A 17,918-nucleotide genomic window follows, 5' to 3' on the forward strand; every position below is an offset into this window, starting at 1 on the left:
CCTCGCAAGCATCTACAACTACAAAAGAAGAATTAAGATAAAATCTAACCATAGCATTGAACATATGGATCCAAATCAGCCTCTTACTGAATAACACATAAACTAGGGTTTAAGCTTCTGTCTCTCTAGCAACATATCAGCCAATAACTAATCCACAATGCATTCCCTTAGGCCCAAAGATGGTGAAGTGTCATGTAGTCGACGTTCACATAACACTACTAAGGAAATCACAACATCCATATCATCAAAATATAGAACACATATCAAACTCACATGATTACTTGCAACATGACTTCTCCCGTGTCCTCAAGAACAAAAGTAACTACTCACACAACACGTTCATGCTCAAGATCAGAGGAGTAATAAATATCTTAATGGATCTGAACATATAATCTTCCACCAAATAAACCGACTAGCATCAACTACAAGATGTAATCAACACTACTTGTCACCCACAGGTACCAATCTGAGGTTTTGATACAAAGATTGAACACAAGAGATGAACTAGGTTTTGATATGAGATGGTGTTGTTGAAGATGTTGATGAAGATTGGCCTCTCAAAGATGAGAGGGTTTTTGGTGATGATGATGGCTAATATTTCCCCGTCCGGGAGGGAAGTTCCCCTGGCGGAATCGCTTCAATGGAGGGCAAAAGTGCTCCTGCCCAAGTTCCGCCTCGAGACGGCAGCGCTCCGTCCCGAAAGTGCTCTCCTTATTTTTCTAGGTCAAAAGACATCATATACCAGAAGATGGGCACCAAAGGTGGGTTTGGGCCCCCACTGCCCACCAGGGTGCATCTGCCTAGTGGGCACCTGGCTGGCCCCCTCCAGTAGTTTTTTCTCCAGTATTTTTTTATATATTCCAAAATAATTCTTCGTGAAATTTTAGCTCATTTGGAGATGTGCAAAATAGGTATCTTCGACATAGCTTTTTCAGGTTCAGAATTCCAGGTGCCGACATTCTCCCCCTTTGTGTAAACCTTGCATATTATGATGGAAAAGGCATTATAATTACTTCACAAAATGTTATATTACATAAAAACACTATAAATAACAATAGGAAAACATGATGCAAAATGGACGTATCACAGCCCGCCTGTTTGAACAGCCTACAATACAAAAAAATCACTTCCGTCATGATATGTGTTTGTCATAGTAGGTCACGTTTTATGTCATGCATGTACATCCATGACGATTTTATGTCAGAATCAAGATAGTCATACCTGTGCTATCAAAGAAGTGTTCCATGACAATACTAAAATAATCATCACGGAAGTGACCACTTCCATAACGATAAATGGCGTGTGATGGAAGTGTTTTCATCAAGGGTAACCGACACATGGCATCCACCGTAATGGGTCGCTGTTGTCGGTGTCAAAACCAGCAGATCTCGGGTAGGGGGTCCCGGACTGTGCGTCTAAGGATCAAAGGTAATAGGAGACAGGGGACACGATGTTTACCCAGGTTCGGGCCCTATTAATGGAGGTAATACCCTACGTGCTACTTGATTGACTTTGATGAGTATAGGGGTTACAAGATTTGATCTACCACGAGATCGTAATGGCTAAACCCAAGATGTCTAGCCTATATGATTATGACTGTCTCTACGGACTAAACCCTCCAGTTTATATAGATACCGGAGGGGACTAGGGTTGTACAGAGTTGGTTTACAGAGAAAGGAATATTCATATCCGCACGCTAAGCTTGCCTTCCACGCCAAGGAGAGTCCCATCCGGACATGAGGGAAGGCCTTCTTATCTTGTATCTTCACGACCTATCTATTCGGCCCACGTCACGTAGCCCGGACACCGAGGACCCCATAATCCAGGACTCCCTCAGTAGCCCCTGAATCAGTCTTCAATGACGATGTGTTCCGCGCGTAGGTTGTCTTCGGCATTGCAAGGCGGGTTCCTCCTTCGAATTCTTCAAAGTAGTTAATCGTCAGTACTATATCCGGCTGTGTACAACAATGATACCTCTGAATTAGAACACAGATAAATTCTGTCCTCCAATTATTTCACTGGTGAGAGGTTACGTCCGGCCATTCTATTATTTCCAACTGTTTTTCAGCCTCCCGTTTCGTGTTTCGAGACACAACCACCGACGACACGTCTTGTCAAAGCAGAGAACGTGTCCCCTTATTATGGGATTCTCATCAATATGGCTATGGGAAACGCAACTGCGCCATTTCACACGACCCCTTGGAAATAGGCAAGCTTTAATGCTCGAGGGAGGGGACGCTTGATATTCGCAGTCCATATAAGTGGATAGAACCCATCTGTTCCACCCCATCCCCGAGCTCCAGCGCCCAAACTCCAAGCTCTTCCCTTCCCGACAACTCCTCCGACCATGGTCGGTTCTCAAGGCAAGTGGGTGCCCTCCTCCGTCACGGAGGAGAACATCAAGGAGCTGTGGGAAGCGCGACATTTGACCGCGGAAATCAAGCACATGCTTCCCGATCCGGCGCAGGTCATCCCCACTCCGGGGCCCGGTGAGAGGGTGGTGTTTATCCCCCACTTCCTCCATGGACTCAGATTCGCCCTTCACCCCTTTAAAAGGGGTCTCATGTTCTAGTACGGGCTGGATTTTCACGATGTAGCCCCAAATTCGTTCCTTCACATCTCGGCGTTTATCGTCATGTGTGAAGCCTTCCTCCGTGCCTCTACACATTTCTTCTTATGGTTCAAGATTTTTAATGTGAAACCAAAGGTGGTCAATGGGCAACATGCGGACCGTGGTGGCGCCATGGTGAGCAAGCTTCCCAAAGTTAATTGGCCAAAGGGAGTCTTTGTGGACACCTCAAAATATGGCAACAGGAATGGTTCTAGATTACAGAACCCCGTGGCTCCAAGTGGGCGGCCACACCAGCCTTTAGATCCGGACCCCCATTGAGGCTTACATCCAGGACCGACAAGAGTCTGAACTGGGGGTCGGTGCCTGAGGTTGTGCGGCTGCAGAAGCGCATCAAGAGCATGATAGCGAAGGACGTTACCCTTTCTGACGTAGTCCAAGTGATGCTGATCCGCCGAGCACTTCCCTGCTAGAGGTGGCCCCTCAAGATGTGGGAGTTCAACCCGGAAGGGTCGCGGACCCTACAACGGTTCTACGGCACAATGCATAAGGATATCTGGAAGCTGCTTTTTAAGAAGCAGAAATCGTGGTCACTGTCCTCCGATGACACTGGCCTCGACTGCAACCATCCGTCCTCCGAGGTAAATTCTAAAAACTCCGAACACCAATAGGCTTCAACAACCCGTGGGAGAGGTGCTAAGTAGTCCATCTCCTTACAAGTCTGGATTAAGAAGGCGGAGTAGATCCGGTGTCCGGCTCCGCTCCCCGAAGACCCAGCCAATCCTCTTCTAATGAGGATGCTGGTCCAGACGCCATACCAGGCGCCAGCAAAGAAGGACAAGAAGAATAAAAGGGAGGAGAGCACTTCGGATGCAATGTCCGGAGATGCTGATGCCCAGTCCTCTCACGAGGGTGATGACGATGACAAGGAGGAGGAGGAAGAAGATCCTCCCCGCAAGGGTAAAAAGAGAGCGGCCTCCGAAGACCTGGAAGCCGAAGCGTCCAAGAGGGACAAAATTACCCTCCCCGATGACTCGGGGTCAGACGCCGAGGTTTCCCCGAAGCACCGCGCTGGACTAAGCCCCAAGCCGACTCGTAAGTGGTCCGGGATTTTTCGCACTTATTCAATCAATAAATTGTGATGATAACTCTAAGTTCTATCTTTTAGTCCGGCTTGCGATCTTCCCCCACTATCTTCGTCCTCAGGGGATCTGCCACATGAGATGATGGAGAGCGGGTCGCCTCCATTAGCATCCCCACCGCCTAAGGCGGATGATGCCGAGGTGTCGTCTCATAGGACCTCCACAAGCCTTGAAGAGACGCGCGAGGGGGGGTGATTTAACGGTGCCAGAGGGTAATACCTCGGCTGCCGAAGGGCTGGGGAGGACGATCCTCATGGAGACCGGCAGCGAGGGCCCCGGTCAATCCATCCCCCAGCCGCAGACTGCTCCAGGGACCAAAACGGCCCTGAAGTCTAATGAACGACCCCCTGCGGGAGAAAAGGGAGCGGTGACCTCTACTAATCTGGAGGTGCCGAATACCACGATGGACGCTCTTCAAAGTGCATCCGTCCTAGACGGGCACCGCATCCTGATGGGTGCGGTGTCTGAGAAGATCCAGTCCGCCAAGAGCGGACTGAACGAAGCCTTCTCCATCTTGCTAGCAGGCTTGGAGGTACGCAACGTAATGTTTTTGATCTTTTTATGAGAAATATGACCATATATAGATAGTATCCCCTGAGACTTTGTTTGGTTTGCTGAAAGAAAAGCGAGCAGAGGATCAATAATCAATTGCCAAGTGGTAACATGCTATTTTATTTGAATTTCAAAACAAGCCTCTCTGTTAGCGGCGACTGCCCAGTATGCGGAGATTTCCGAACTCAAATGGAAACTGGAGCGAGCCGATGAGGATCTAGTCCTTGTTAACATGCTGCTCGACCAAGCGCAAGGTATAAGATACATCTTGTTGTATGCCTGTTTATTTTCGTGCTTTTGTGGAAGTTGAAGAGCTTTACTGTGCATGGTTGTACAGATGGTGCCGCCGCGGTGGAGACCCTTAGGGGCGAGCTTGCTCAAGCCAAGGAGCAGAAAAGGGTAAGCCAGACGGCTGCTGACAAGGCGGATGTGGACTTAACGGCCGAATAGGCCGCTCGGTGCCATTTTGAGGAACGGGTGACTGAGATGGAGCAAAAGCTCAAAGAGACTACTCCCAAGTGCGAGTCGAAATGGAAAACAAAGCGAAGGTGACCGAACTCGCCAAGGCCCTTCAAGATGCTTCAGAGACACGGTCCGAATCCCGCGCAGCGTGCGAGGAAATCCGTGAAGCCGGTAAGATAGCGGCTGGTAAGCCTTTTCTTTTATAGGCTAAATTTGGGGACCAAAAGTATGCCTTGCTTAATCGAGGTGTCGGGCGAGCCACTCGTCTCGGACGCGATGTTGGAAGGCCGCGAGGGCTTCTGCATCCGGACAATCCATAATCTAGTTCTTTTTTATTAGGAACCTTGTCCAAAGTTGTCGGGCCGATTCCCTGGGTTACTGGATCATGTGGCTAAGGTCATCAACATCTGGGGGGTGAACATAGGTACCTTGGAAGTTGTCTCTGAATGCATCCTCCAGTTCCTCCCAAATACCAATAGAATTTTCTGGTAGGCTATTCAGCCAGTGTCGTGCTAGTCCCTTAAGTTTGAGGGGAAGGTATTTAATGGCGTGTAGATCGTCACCGCGAGCCATGTGAATGTGGAGAAGAAAGTCTTCAATCCATACTGCGGGATTTGCTGTGCCACTGTATGATTCGATGTTCATGGGTTTGAACCCTTCTGGGAACTGGTGCTCCATTACCTTATCGGTGAAGCATAGGGGGTGTGCGGCGCCCCTATATCAGGCTGTGTCACGGCGCAGTTCAGATGATGTCCGTATGTGGTTTTCGGCCGGGGCGTGGTTAGACTTGCCGCGCCGGGATTGGTAACCGTCCTCTCGCGCCGGGGTGTGCCCCCGCGATCCATATATTGATCTGGTTTGACCTGCTCTATTTTCCAAGTCTTGTTGCAGGTCATATGTATACCCCCGAGCTGTTGTTCCTCTGCTTTTACAATGAGCTGGAGCGGGTTGGTGTTCGGCCTGAGTTGCCGTTCTGCCCTGGCCACGTGGTGGTCGGTTGGGTCCGTCAGCCGCGTTATGTGCGGGCGGTATGGGCTCCAGCGCCTCGTCGTCGAACTGGGGTAGCAGTTTATGCTTCGGGTAACTCTTTGTTGGGCGTTCGAGTCCGTACTCTTCAGCTGCCAAGACATTAGTCCATCTATCGTTGAGCAGATCTTGGTCAGCTTGCAGCTGTTGATGTTTCTTTTTTAGGCTTCTAGCCGTGGCTATTAGCCGGCGCTTGAAGTGCTCTTGTTCGAGGGGTTCCTCTGGCACGATAAAATCTTTGTCGCCGAGGCTTACGTCGTCTTTGGAGAGTGGCAGATAGTTGTTGTCCTCCGAGTCGTTGTTCCTTGTTTATTCGTCAGGGTCAACTTGCCCGTCCTCCCGATCATCCTGTTCGGATGTTGGTTCGATGGGGTCTTCTTGGTCTTTGGCGTTCTCCGAAGTATCATTGTCTTCGTTGCCGGAATTGTTGTTCTTACCGCGATGTGATTTAGAGTGGCGCTGCTGATGTCGATTCGGCAGTATCTCAGGAGGTTCGTCCTCGACTGGGTTTTTCTCGTCATCACCGTCACTGTTTTTAGGTGTATCCACCATGCATATGTCATACGAGGAGCCGGCCGTCCAACATCCGGTGACCGGCGAGTTTTGGGCCTGCTCCTCTCTGGCATTGTCGTCCATACCGTCGATGTCTTCGGAGGCGTAATCAAGAATGTCGGTTAGGTCCTCGATAGTGGCTATGAAGTGGGTGGTGGGTGGGAAGGAAAATTCCCTATTTCCAGCCTCTAGTCCAGGCTAGGCGTGGTTCAGGAGCAGTTCCTCTATGATGACAAGGGATCGCATTAGGTCCAAAGCCTCGTTTAAGAGCGAGATTTGGAAATGGTCGGAAGTTTCTAAGCCGAGATCGCATCACGAGGGCCTCCAAGGTTCAAAAGTAGTATCTGGAGAAGAGTCCGGCCTTGCAATGGTTGCCAGAGATGCTATTCTTTTGGTGTTGAGCTCTAAGGTCGTAGAGAGCCCGGCAGGCTCTAGCCTCCCGGCTTCAGACCTGATGACGTGCTCCAGATCTAAGGCCAGAGCGGTGGTTGAGGCCGCTAACCCTTGGAAGATCAAGTGTCCTCGGATATCAGCGACATAGTTCAGGTTTCCAAAACTGATCTGGTGACCAGGGGCGTAGCTGTCAATCTGCTCCAGGTGGCCAACCGAGTTGGCCCCCAGTGCGAAGCCGCCGAATGCAAAGATCTAGCTGGGGAGAAAAATATCCTTCGTGGCAGCATTGTTGTAGATGATTGATGGATCCATCGAGCCTTTCGACGACGGCATAGTGGAACTCTCAATGAAAGCACCAATGTCGGTGTTAAAACCGCTAGACCTTGGGTAGGGGGTCCCGAACTGTGCGTCTAAGGATCGAAGGTAACAGGAGACAGGGGACATGATGTTTACCAAAGTTCTGGCCCTCTTAATGGAGGTAATACCTATGTCCTACTTGATTGACTTTGATGAGTATAGGGGTTACAAGAGTTGATCTACCACAAGATCGTAATAGCTAAACCCTAGATGTCTAGCCTATATGAGTATGACTGTCACTACAGACTAAACTCTCTGGTTTATAAAGTTACCGAGGGGACTAGGGTTGTACAGAGTCGGTTTACAGAGAAAGGAATATTCATATCCGCGCGCTAAGCTTGCCTTCCACGCCAAGGAGAGTCCCATCCGGACACGAGGGAAGGCCTTCCACGTCACGTAGCCCGGACACCCGAGGACCCCATAATCCAAGACTCCCTTAGCTGTTAAGCTATCGGGTTTTGGTTTGGATCCGATAACCCATTAACAGCCCGGACCAATGGGGATTTTCCACGTGTAAATTCTCAATGGCAAGAGGAACCATGTGTCGACTCAGCGTTGGGACATATGTCAGCCACTCATTGGACGGGAGGCGCCTATGATACGTCAACATGTGGCATGGTCCAACAGTGGCCCATTCAAGTGAAAAAGCTTGCGCGTTTTACTTGGTCAAAACGTAGCGGGCCGGCCCACGGAAAGCCTGTTAACGACATGTTCGCACATAGCCCATTTATAGCCCGCTAACCCATGACCCGTTATGTCCTATCCGAATGAGACCCAGTAGCGTCATCTGGGCCGTCCAATATGATTCCAGCCCATTGTAACTTCCAGCTTGTGTATGGCCTATGACGTCTTCCGGCCCATATGAGACCCTTTGTAACTCTGGGACCATTAACGGCCCATGGTGAAACTAGCCCATAATGAACAGTATATCACTTTATACCCATTAATGGCCCATTATTTTGTTGGGCCGTTTCCAGCCCGTGTTATCTTTTGACCTTCTAAGGGCCCATTTATTCTTGGGCTCATTTCTAGCATTTGAATACTTATGGTCTGTTACTGGCCTATTTTGCTTGTGGGTCAAATTCAGCATGTGGCTATAGTCGGCCCTTTAATCCATTGGTCCATTTTCATAGCGTCATCAAATATGGCCCACTAACAACATGTTATGCCTGTCGATATTATGAAGCCCGTTAAACACATCGGACTCTTAACAACTCGTTATGGTTGGCCAATGAACATACGATTCCCATTGTAACCCGTTTACGACCCATATTGAGGTATGTTATTGGTCCACAAATAGTACGACCCATGTTTTGCCAATCGATTATACAGCCCATATAAGGCCCATTGATTCTACGGCCCATAGGAGGCCCATGGTTGATACGTATCCTACGTATCTATAATTTTTTATTGTTCCATGCTATGATATTATCAATCTTGGATGTTTTATAAACATTTTATAGTCATTTTATATCATTTTTTGTACTAACCTATTGACATAGTGCCAAGTGTCAGTTCCTATTTTTTCCGTATTTTTTACATCGCAGAAAATCAATATCAGGCGGAGTCCAAATGCCACGAAACTTTACGGAGATTTCTTATGGACTAGAAGGAATATGTTAGGCCCTAGTTGCACCTGGGGGAGGTGCCGAGGAGGGGACAACCCACCAGGGTGCGCCAGGAGGCCCGGGCGTGCTCTGGTTGGTTGTGCCCACCTCGGGTGCCCCCTGGACCGCATCTTTGCTCTATAAATACCCCAAAAATCCCAGAACCCTAGGGGAGTCGACAAAATATTCATCCAGCTGTCACAGAGTCTAGAACCACCAGATCCAATCTAAACACCATCTCGGATGGGGTTCACCACCTCCATTGGTGCCTCTCTGATGATGCGTGAGTAGTTCTTTGTAGACCTTCGAATCCGTAGTTAGTAGCTAGATGGCTTCATCTCTCTCTCTCTCTTGATTCTCAATACAATGGTCTCTTTGAGATCCATATGATGTAACTCTTTTGCGGTCAGTTTGTTGGGATCCGATGAACTTCGAGTTTATGACCAAATCTATCTTTTTATATCCATGAAAGTATTTGAGTTTCTTTGATCTCTTTTATGCATGATTGCTTATAGCCTCGTATTTCTTCTCTGATATTTGGGTTTTGTATGGCCAACTTGATCTATTTATCTTGCAATGGGAAGAGGTGCTTTGTAGTGGGTTTGATCTTACGGTGCTTGATCCCAGTGACAGAAGGGGAACCGACACGTATGTATCGTTGCTACTAAGGATAAAACGATGGGGTCTATCACTACATAGATAGATCTTGTCTACATCATGTCATTGTTCTTATTGCATTACTCTGTTTCTCCATGAACTTAATACACTAGATGCATGCTAGATAGCGGTCGATGTGTGGAGTAATAGTAGTTGATGCAGACAGGAGTCGGTCTACTAATCTTGGACATGATGCCTATATAATGATCATTGCATTGATACCGTCATAACTATTTGAAGTTCTATCAATTGCCCAACATTAATTTGCTCACCCACCGCTTTGTTATTTTTCTCGAGAGAAGCCACTAGTGAAACCTATGGCCCTGGGGTCTTCTTTCTCATATTATTTGCCTTTGCGATCTATTTTTATTTGCTTTTATTTTTCAGATCTATTAATCTATAAATCCCAAAATACCTTGCTGCAATTTATTTTATTTGGCGTTCGATCTATCAATATTTACAACCTTTTCCCCGTCACACACCAATTTTTGGCACCGTTACCCGAAAGGGATTGACAACCCCTTTAACACGTCGGGTTGCGAGGATTTGTTATCTGTGTGCAGGGGCTGTTTACGTTGTGTTGCTTGGTTCTCCTACTGGTTCGATAACCTTGGTTTCATATCTGAGGGAAATACCTACCGCTGCTATGCTGCATCATCCCTTCCTCTTTGGGTAAATACCGACGTAGCTTCAAGCGACATTAATGGTCACTACAGCAGGTAGCAGGTCCATGGTTACAACGGTCCATATGTTTCCCATGGTCATTGTGGCCTTATTTTAAAAAATAGGTTATTGTGGCCACTAGAAAAATGCGGAAAAAGAAGTGAAGTGACTACAAGGAAATAGCTAAACAAGACAATAAGGAAATAAATAAGCAAGCAACTAATGCTAGGCTATTACGGCTATTCCACATATTACATCCACTGGGCATCAAAGTTCGCCACCAGTGCGAATACAGGGAACAAAACAACATATTACATACACCAACCATCTAAATTGGCCACCAGTGCAAATAAACACGTCAGCAAAACAAGTCCATAACTGAATCAACTTCAGAAGAGCTCAAGAACATTATCCTGGGTATCCACCATGCTGGCAATAGGCTTAGCAAGCTTATCATCTTTCTCCCATCTGGCGCTAAAATCCTCCAACGCTTGATGTTGCACTAGAAAGTAGGCATCTGAATTCTCCAGGTACTTCCGCAGCCCTTCGGCTTCTTGTCGTAGCACAACTGATTGATGTCACTTGAGTTTGAAGAGCTTGTGCCAGCAATAGTGGCTAGTAACTCGAACACTACATCAAGACATGACTTTGGGGTTGTCTCACTGTCTTCAAGATAATTTTCCTTAGCTGTTTTATCATCTTTTTTGGAGACCAACAAGGATGTCTCACTATCCTGAACCTTATCTGCATTACTTCCTTTACTATTTCTTAATAAGGTACTCTTCCCCAATATTCTATCAGCATTATAAAAGAATAAACAAGCAGACACATAACAGGTTTAGCATGTAGTATATGAAACTCATTTCGGTGAACCAGTTCAGTAGTAAGGTGGACGGGATTAAACAACCAAGTCATTTATTTCCAAGTAGTACATAATAAAAGCATCAAACAAACATATATCTATGTCCTATGGTCGTTGCATTGTCTTGCCAAATCAAAATAGAGACATGGTTCAAATCATGCCAGTTCAGTACAAGTGTGGGAAACTACACGACACAACAAGATTTCAGATGGGTACCATGGGTATACATGTACAACAACACTATTGGCTCTGTTGTGATGCTAGTAATGTGCATGATATGAGAAGTCAAGTGTATACACAATTGAAATTGAAATCAACAGAGCAATTTAGAAGATAAAACAAGTTAAAGAAACATGTTTAAACATACCTGTTATGTCATTGGAGTTTCGATTGGATCCTTCAATTTTGAAATAAGTTTGTATGAGTAAATACAGAGATACAAGAGCAAAGCAGTATGCACCATAGAAATGGAGTCTTAAATGAGAATAGTTGTTCTTCAGGTTTAAGCACTTGTTCTACACGAACCGTGTAACGCCCTCGATGCGGCTATATCTCCTACGTGTCGAAGCACGACTTAGAGGCATAACCGCATTGAAAGCAATGTAGCAAGTAAGGTAATCTTCACAACAACCCATGTAAATAGATAATAGGGGAAAAGGTACATAGTTGGCTTACACTCGCCACGCCACACAAATACATGAATAACATTACAATCATCCAATACACTCATGGTCCGACTACGGTACCAAAATAAAAGATCAACCCCAACATGCGACACGGTCCCCGATCGCCCCAACTGGGCACCTCTACTGATCATCTGGGAAAGAAACATAGTAACGACGAGAGTCTTCATCGAACTCCCACTTGAGCTCAAGCGCATCATCTGGAACGGTATCATCGGTCCCTGCATCTGGTTTGGAAGTAATCTGTGAGTCACGGGGACTCAGCAATCTTGCACCCTCGCGATCAAGACTATTTAAGCTTATAGGAAAGATAAGGTAAATATGTGGAGCTGCAGCAAGCGACTAGCATATATGGTGGCTATCCTGTTCGCAAAAGAGAGCGAGAAGAGCAGGCAAAGCACGAACGAAGAACTATGATCAAGAAGTGATCCTATAGCAACCTACGTCAAGCATTACTCCAACACCGTGTTCACTTCCCAGACTCCGCTGAGAAGAGACCATCACGGTTACACACGCGGTTGATTCATTTTAATTAAGTTAAATTTCATGTTATCTACAACCGGACATTAACAAATTCCCATCTGCCCTTAACCACGGGCACGACTTTCAAAAGTTCAAATCCCTGCAGGGGAGTCCCAACTTAGCCCATCACAAGCTCTCACGACCAACGAAGGATATTCCTTCTCCCGAGACATTCCGATCAGAATCGGTATCTCGGTTTTACAAGACATCCTCGACAATAGTAAAACAAATCCCGATAGGAGCTGCATATATCTCGTTCTCAAGGCACACTCAGATGAGACATCCTACGAGTGAAACCAACCCTCAAGTTGCCCCGAGGTGGCCCCGCAGTCTACTCGGTCGGACCAACACTCAGAGGAGCACTAGCCCAGGGGGGTTTAAATAAAGATGACCCTTGGGCTCCGGAAACCCAAGGGAAAAAGCGGCTAGGTGGCAAATGGTAAAACCAAGGTTGGGCATTGCTAGAGGAGTTTTATTCAAGGCGAACTGTCAAGGGGTTCCCATTATAACCCAACCGCGTAAGGAACGCAAAATCCGGGAACATAACACCGATATGACGGAAACTAAGGCGGCAAGAGTGGAACAAAACACTAGGCAAAAGGCCGAGCCTTCCACCCTTTACCAATTATATAGGTGCATTAATATAAACAATATAATATAGTGATATCCCAACAATAAACAATGTTCCAACAAGGAACGATCTCCAATCTTCACCTGCAACTAGCAACGCTATAAGAGGGGATGAGCAAAGCGGTTACATAGCCAATCAACAGTTTTCTAGGACATGGTGGGTTAGAGGTTTGACATGGCAATTTGGGAGGCATGATAAGCAAGTGGTAGGCATCGTAGCATAGGCATAGCAAAAGAGCGAGTATCTAGCAAGCAAAGATAGAAATGATTTCGAGGGTATGATCATCTTGCCTGCAAAGTTGTCAGAGTTGACTTGATCCTCATAAGCAAACTCAACCAGATCCTCATTAGCGAACTCGTCTCCCGGCTCTACCCAAACAAGACAAACAAGCAAAAGGAACACAATCAACCACATGCAATGCTCGAACAACATGATGCAAACATGGTATGCTATGCGGGAAGCGATATGTGATGCATATGCAAGATTTGACAAGGAATGATTGAACATGGCCTAAACCTGGAAATCCAATAGTGCCACTGGAAAGGTGAGGTGATTTTGGTTGAAATCGATATAAAGATCACCGGAATCGGATGCACGGTTTGGAAATGGCAAGCAAAACAAATATGGCGCCGGTTTGCGATAATCAGCAAGTAGCCATCTAAATGCAACAAGATAAATATGCTGCAACACTCAAACATGCCAACAAAATACATGGAAGAGATCCACTCATGATGCTTGACAAAAGATAAACACTGAGCTACGGCCAATTCATCCATTAACAGGTTCAAACAAGCATGGCAAAATTGCAAACGATAACAGGTTTCACACTTAGTGAAATTAACACAAGTCTGGAATTTAACATCAGGTAGCACACTTTGGATCATGAAAACTACATGCTACAGGAACTTAACATGGCAAAGCAAGGCATGGCATGAAGCTACTCAAATCACTTAACAAAATTCCCTTAGTGACCTTGAGCCAAACGGGATCAGAAAATACAATTGCAAGCATGTGAACATGGCAAAAACATAATCAGATTACAGACTTAGTGAAAAACTGGAGCATGCAAATCTGTTAACAAGTAGGCATGTTCACGAGCTCGATGTACTCACTACAGAGCATGGAATGACAAACTAAGCATACACCCATCAAGAATACATATCATAGAAGCTAGAAATGCCAAGAATAACAACATAGCATGCACGGATCAATAACAACATCCTCGGCAAAATCGCTAACAAGTCAACAATCTGCCAGGATTCACGAAATGGCAAAAGTAGAGCTCGATGGACTCAAGCTAGGGTGCTCCATAAATTCAAACAAACACATGGATGGATATAGCAGCACAATGTCAACAAGTCATCCTTACTGATCATCCTCAAAAGAGGCACGGATCACTAGGAAACAACATGAACATATGGCATAATGACAAAATCAGATCAAAGACTTAGTGAAATTCTAAGTCCTTGACATCAGCATTACCGATTGCACTACTTTGCAAGCTTGTGCTAGTCACCATACATATCACAAAAATACATGGTAGGCACCTCTATAAAGATGGCATGGAATATAACAAAACTCATGTAGAGCTCAGGAGCATATCATGCACATATTAATCATGGCAAAAATGACAAATAGCTATTTGATGAAACAAATCTGACAAATATATCACATAGCCCTCTTCCAACAGCATTTCGGGCATCAAGATGAGCTCAAATGAAAATGATGCAATGAGATGAAATGATGTACTCTCTGAGACGAACATTTTGATATGCTACACGCTCAAATAGAAGCTACAGATGCAGAGATACGACATGATGAAGTTTGCTAAAAAATTAGGGTTTGGGGATGAAAGTCAACCGATCCAGATCCAGATCTGGCGGGTACTGTAGCTGCACGGATTCCGAAGATGGCCGGCCGGAGTCGAAGAACTCACCGGGGCGAGGGGGCTCGCCGGAGTAGGGCGCGACACTTGGCGCCAGCGAACGGGGGCGGCGGGCTCCGGGCGGTGGAGGACGACGTCGGCGGCGAGGCGGCGGACTCCGGGCGGTGGAGGAGAAGCCCACCGGAGCGGGGCGGCGGAAGGCCGGCGAAGGGCCGCGAAGGGATGGCGGCGGTGGTCCGGCGCAGGCGCTGGGAGAGGAGAAGCGGCGCGAGGCGCTGCGGGCGGCGGTCGGGCGATGGGCTCGCGGGGGCCCGACTCGGGCCTCCCGGGCCGGCGATGTGGGGCGGTGCTGGCGATGACTCGTGTCGCGACATGTGGCGGCAGCGGGTCAGGTCAGACGTGTCCGGCCGGGCTGGACTTCGTCCGGCGGCGCGAGGAGGGGGGAGACTAGGGTTTGGGGGTGTTTTGACCCGGAATTTCGGGAGGACGCCTATTTATAGAGGTAGGAGGAGCTAGGAATCTCCAAATGAGGTGCGGTTTGCGGCCACGTGATCATGATCGAACGATCTAGATGATAGAATGGGTTTTGGTGGGTTTTGGGCCAAAATGGAAGGGTGTTGGGCTGCAACACACACGAGGCCTTTGCGGTCCCACGGTTAACCGTTGGAGTATCAAACGAAGTCCAAATGGCACGAAACTTGACAGGTGGTCTACCGGTAGTAACCCAAGGCCATATGACAAGTCTCGGTCCAATCCGGAAATGTTTAACCCCCACACATGAAAAGAGGTAGAAAGGACCACTGGAGGAGATAGGAGCACCGAAATGCAAAACGGACAACGGGGAAAATGCTCGGATGCATGAGACGAACACGTATGCAAATACAATGCACATGATGACATGATATGAGATGCAAGACAAAGGCAACAACACACGGAGACAAAAACCCGAACCCGAGGGAAATAAAATAACTTAGCGCCGGAAACGGCAAGAGTTGGGATACATATAAGGTAAATTACATTCGGGGTGTTACAACACTCCACCACTACGAAAGGATCTCGTCCCGAGATCTAGGACTGGAAAATGCCGGGTACTCAGAACGGAGGTGATCCTCGCGTTCCCAGGTGGCTTCACGGTCGGAATGGTGTGACCACTTTGTTGGGGAACGTAGCAGAAATTCAAAATTTTCCTACGCGTCACCAAGATCTATCTATGGAGAAACCAGCTACGAGTAGAAGGAGAGTGCATCTACATACCCTTGTAAATCGCTAAGCGGAAGCGTTCAAGTGAACGGGGTTGATGGAGTCGTACTCGTCGTGATTCAGATCACCGATGATCAAGTGCCGAACGCACGGCACCTCCGCGTTCAACACACGTACAGCCCGGTGACGTCTCCCACGCCTTGATCCAGCAAGGAGAGAGGGAGAGGTTGAGGAAGACTCCATCCAGCAGCAGCACAACGGCGTGGTGGTGGTGGAGGAGCGTGGCAATCCCGCAGGGCTTCGCCAAGCACCATGGGAGAGGAGGAGTAGGGAGAGAGGTAGGGCTGCACCAAGAGGGAGAAGTTCTCATGTGTATGGCAGCCCCAAACCTCATCTATATATAGGGGGAAGGGGGGGCTGCGCCCCCTTTAGGGTTTCCCACCCCCAAGGGGTGCGGCCAGCCCTAGATGGCAAAGGGGAGGCGGCCAAGGGGGGAGAGGAGAGGGAGGCGCACCAATATGGGCCTTAAGGCCCATCTGGACTAGGGTTTGCCCCCTCCCACTCTCCCTTGCGCCTTGCACCCTTGTGGGGGGCGCACCAGCCCTCCTAGGGGCTGGTCCCCTCCCACACTTGGCCCATGCAACCTGCTGGGGCAGGTGGCCCCACTTGGTGGACCCCCGGGACCCTCCCGGTGGTCCCGGTACAATACCGATATCGCCCGAAACTTTTCCGGTGACCAAAACAGGACTTCCCATATATAAATCTTTACCTCCGGACCATTCCGGAACTCCTCGTGACGTCTGGGATCTCATCCGGGACTCCGAACAACATTCGGTAACCACATACAAACTTCCTTTATAACCCTAGCGTCATCGAACCTTAAGTGTGTAGACCCTACGGGTTCGGGAGACATGCAGACATGACCGAGACGTTCTCCGGTCAATAACCAACAGCGGGATCTGGATACCCATGATGGCTCCCACATGTTCCACGATGATCTCATCGGATGAACCACGATGTCAAGGACTTTATCAATCCCGTATTCAATTCCCTTTGTCTAGCGGTATTTTACTTGCCCGAGATTCGATCGTCGGTATACCGATACCTTGTTCAATCTCGTTACCGGCAAGTCTCTTTACTCGTTCCGTAACACATCATCCCGTGATCAACCCCTTGGTCACATTGCGCATATGATGATGTCCTACCGAGTGGGCCCAGAGATACCTCTCCGTTTACACGGAGTGACAAATCCCAGTCTAGATCCGCATAAAACAATAGATACTTTCGGAGATACCTGTAGTGCACCTTTATAGTCACCCAGTTACGTTGTGACGTTTGATACACCCAAAGCACTCCTACGGTATCCAGGAGTTACACGATCTCATGGTCAAAGGAAGAGATACTTGACATTGGCAAAGCTCTAGCAAACGAACTACACGATCTTTGTGCTATGCTTAGGATTCGGTCTTGTCCATCACATCATTCTCCTAATGATGTGATCCCGTTATCAACGACATCCAATGTCCATAGCCAGGAAACCATGACTATCTGTTGATCACAACGAGCTAGTCAACTAGAGGCTCACTAGGGACATATTGTGGTCTATGTATTCACACGTGTATTACGATTTCCGGATAATACAGTTATAGCATGAATAAAAGACAATTATCATGAACAAGGAAATATAATAATAACACTTTTATTATTGCCTCTAGGGCATATTTCCAACACACTTGACTTTGATGAATTTGATTGACTTATTGCGAGTCTTGCGTTTAGTCTCTTCAAGAATAGCAACTAGGTGCTCACGATAAGAAAGGTCTTCTTGGAGATCAATGTCTTCGAAGTTGACGTGCAGTCAGGGGTCTTGAAGCACTTGCGGAGCTGAGAGACATGGAACACGTCGTGCACATTTGCAAAGTTGGGAGGAAGCTCGAGTTGATAGGCGAGATCGCCTCTCTTGCTGACGATCTTGAAAGGACCCACGTATCTAGGGGCAAGCTTCCCTTTGATACCGAAGCGACGAGTACCTTTCATTGGAGAGACGCGGAGGTAAACATGGTCTCCGATTTTGAAAGCCAAATCACGATGCTTACTATCATAGTAGGTCTTCTGGCACGATTGCGCTGCTTTGAGGTTATCACGAATGACTTTG

This window comes from Triticum dicoccoides, chromosome 7A, assembly GCF_002162155.2.
Source record: "Triticum dicoccoides isolate Atlit2015 ecotype Zavitan chromosome 7A, WEW_v2.0, whole genome shotgun sequence".
In the NCBI taxonomy this organism is placed as follows: domain Eukaryota; kingdom Viridiplantae; phylum Streptophyta; class Magnoliopsida; order Poales; family Poaceae; genus Triticum; species Triticum dicoccoides.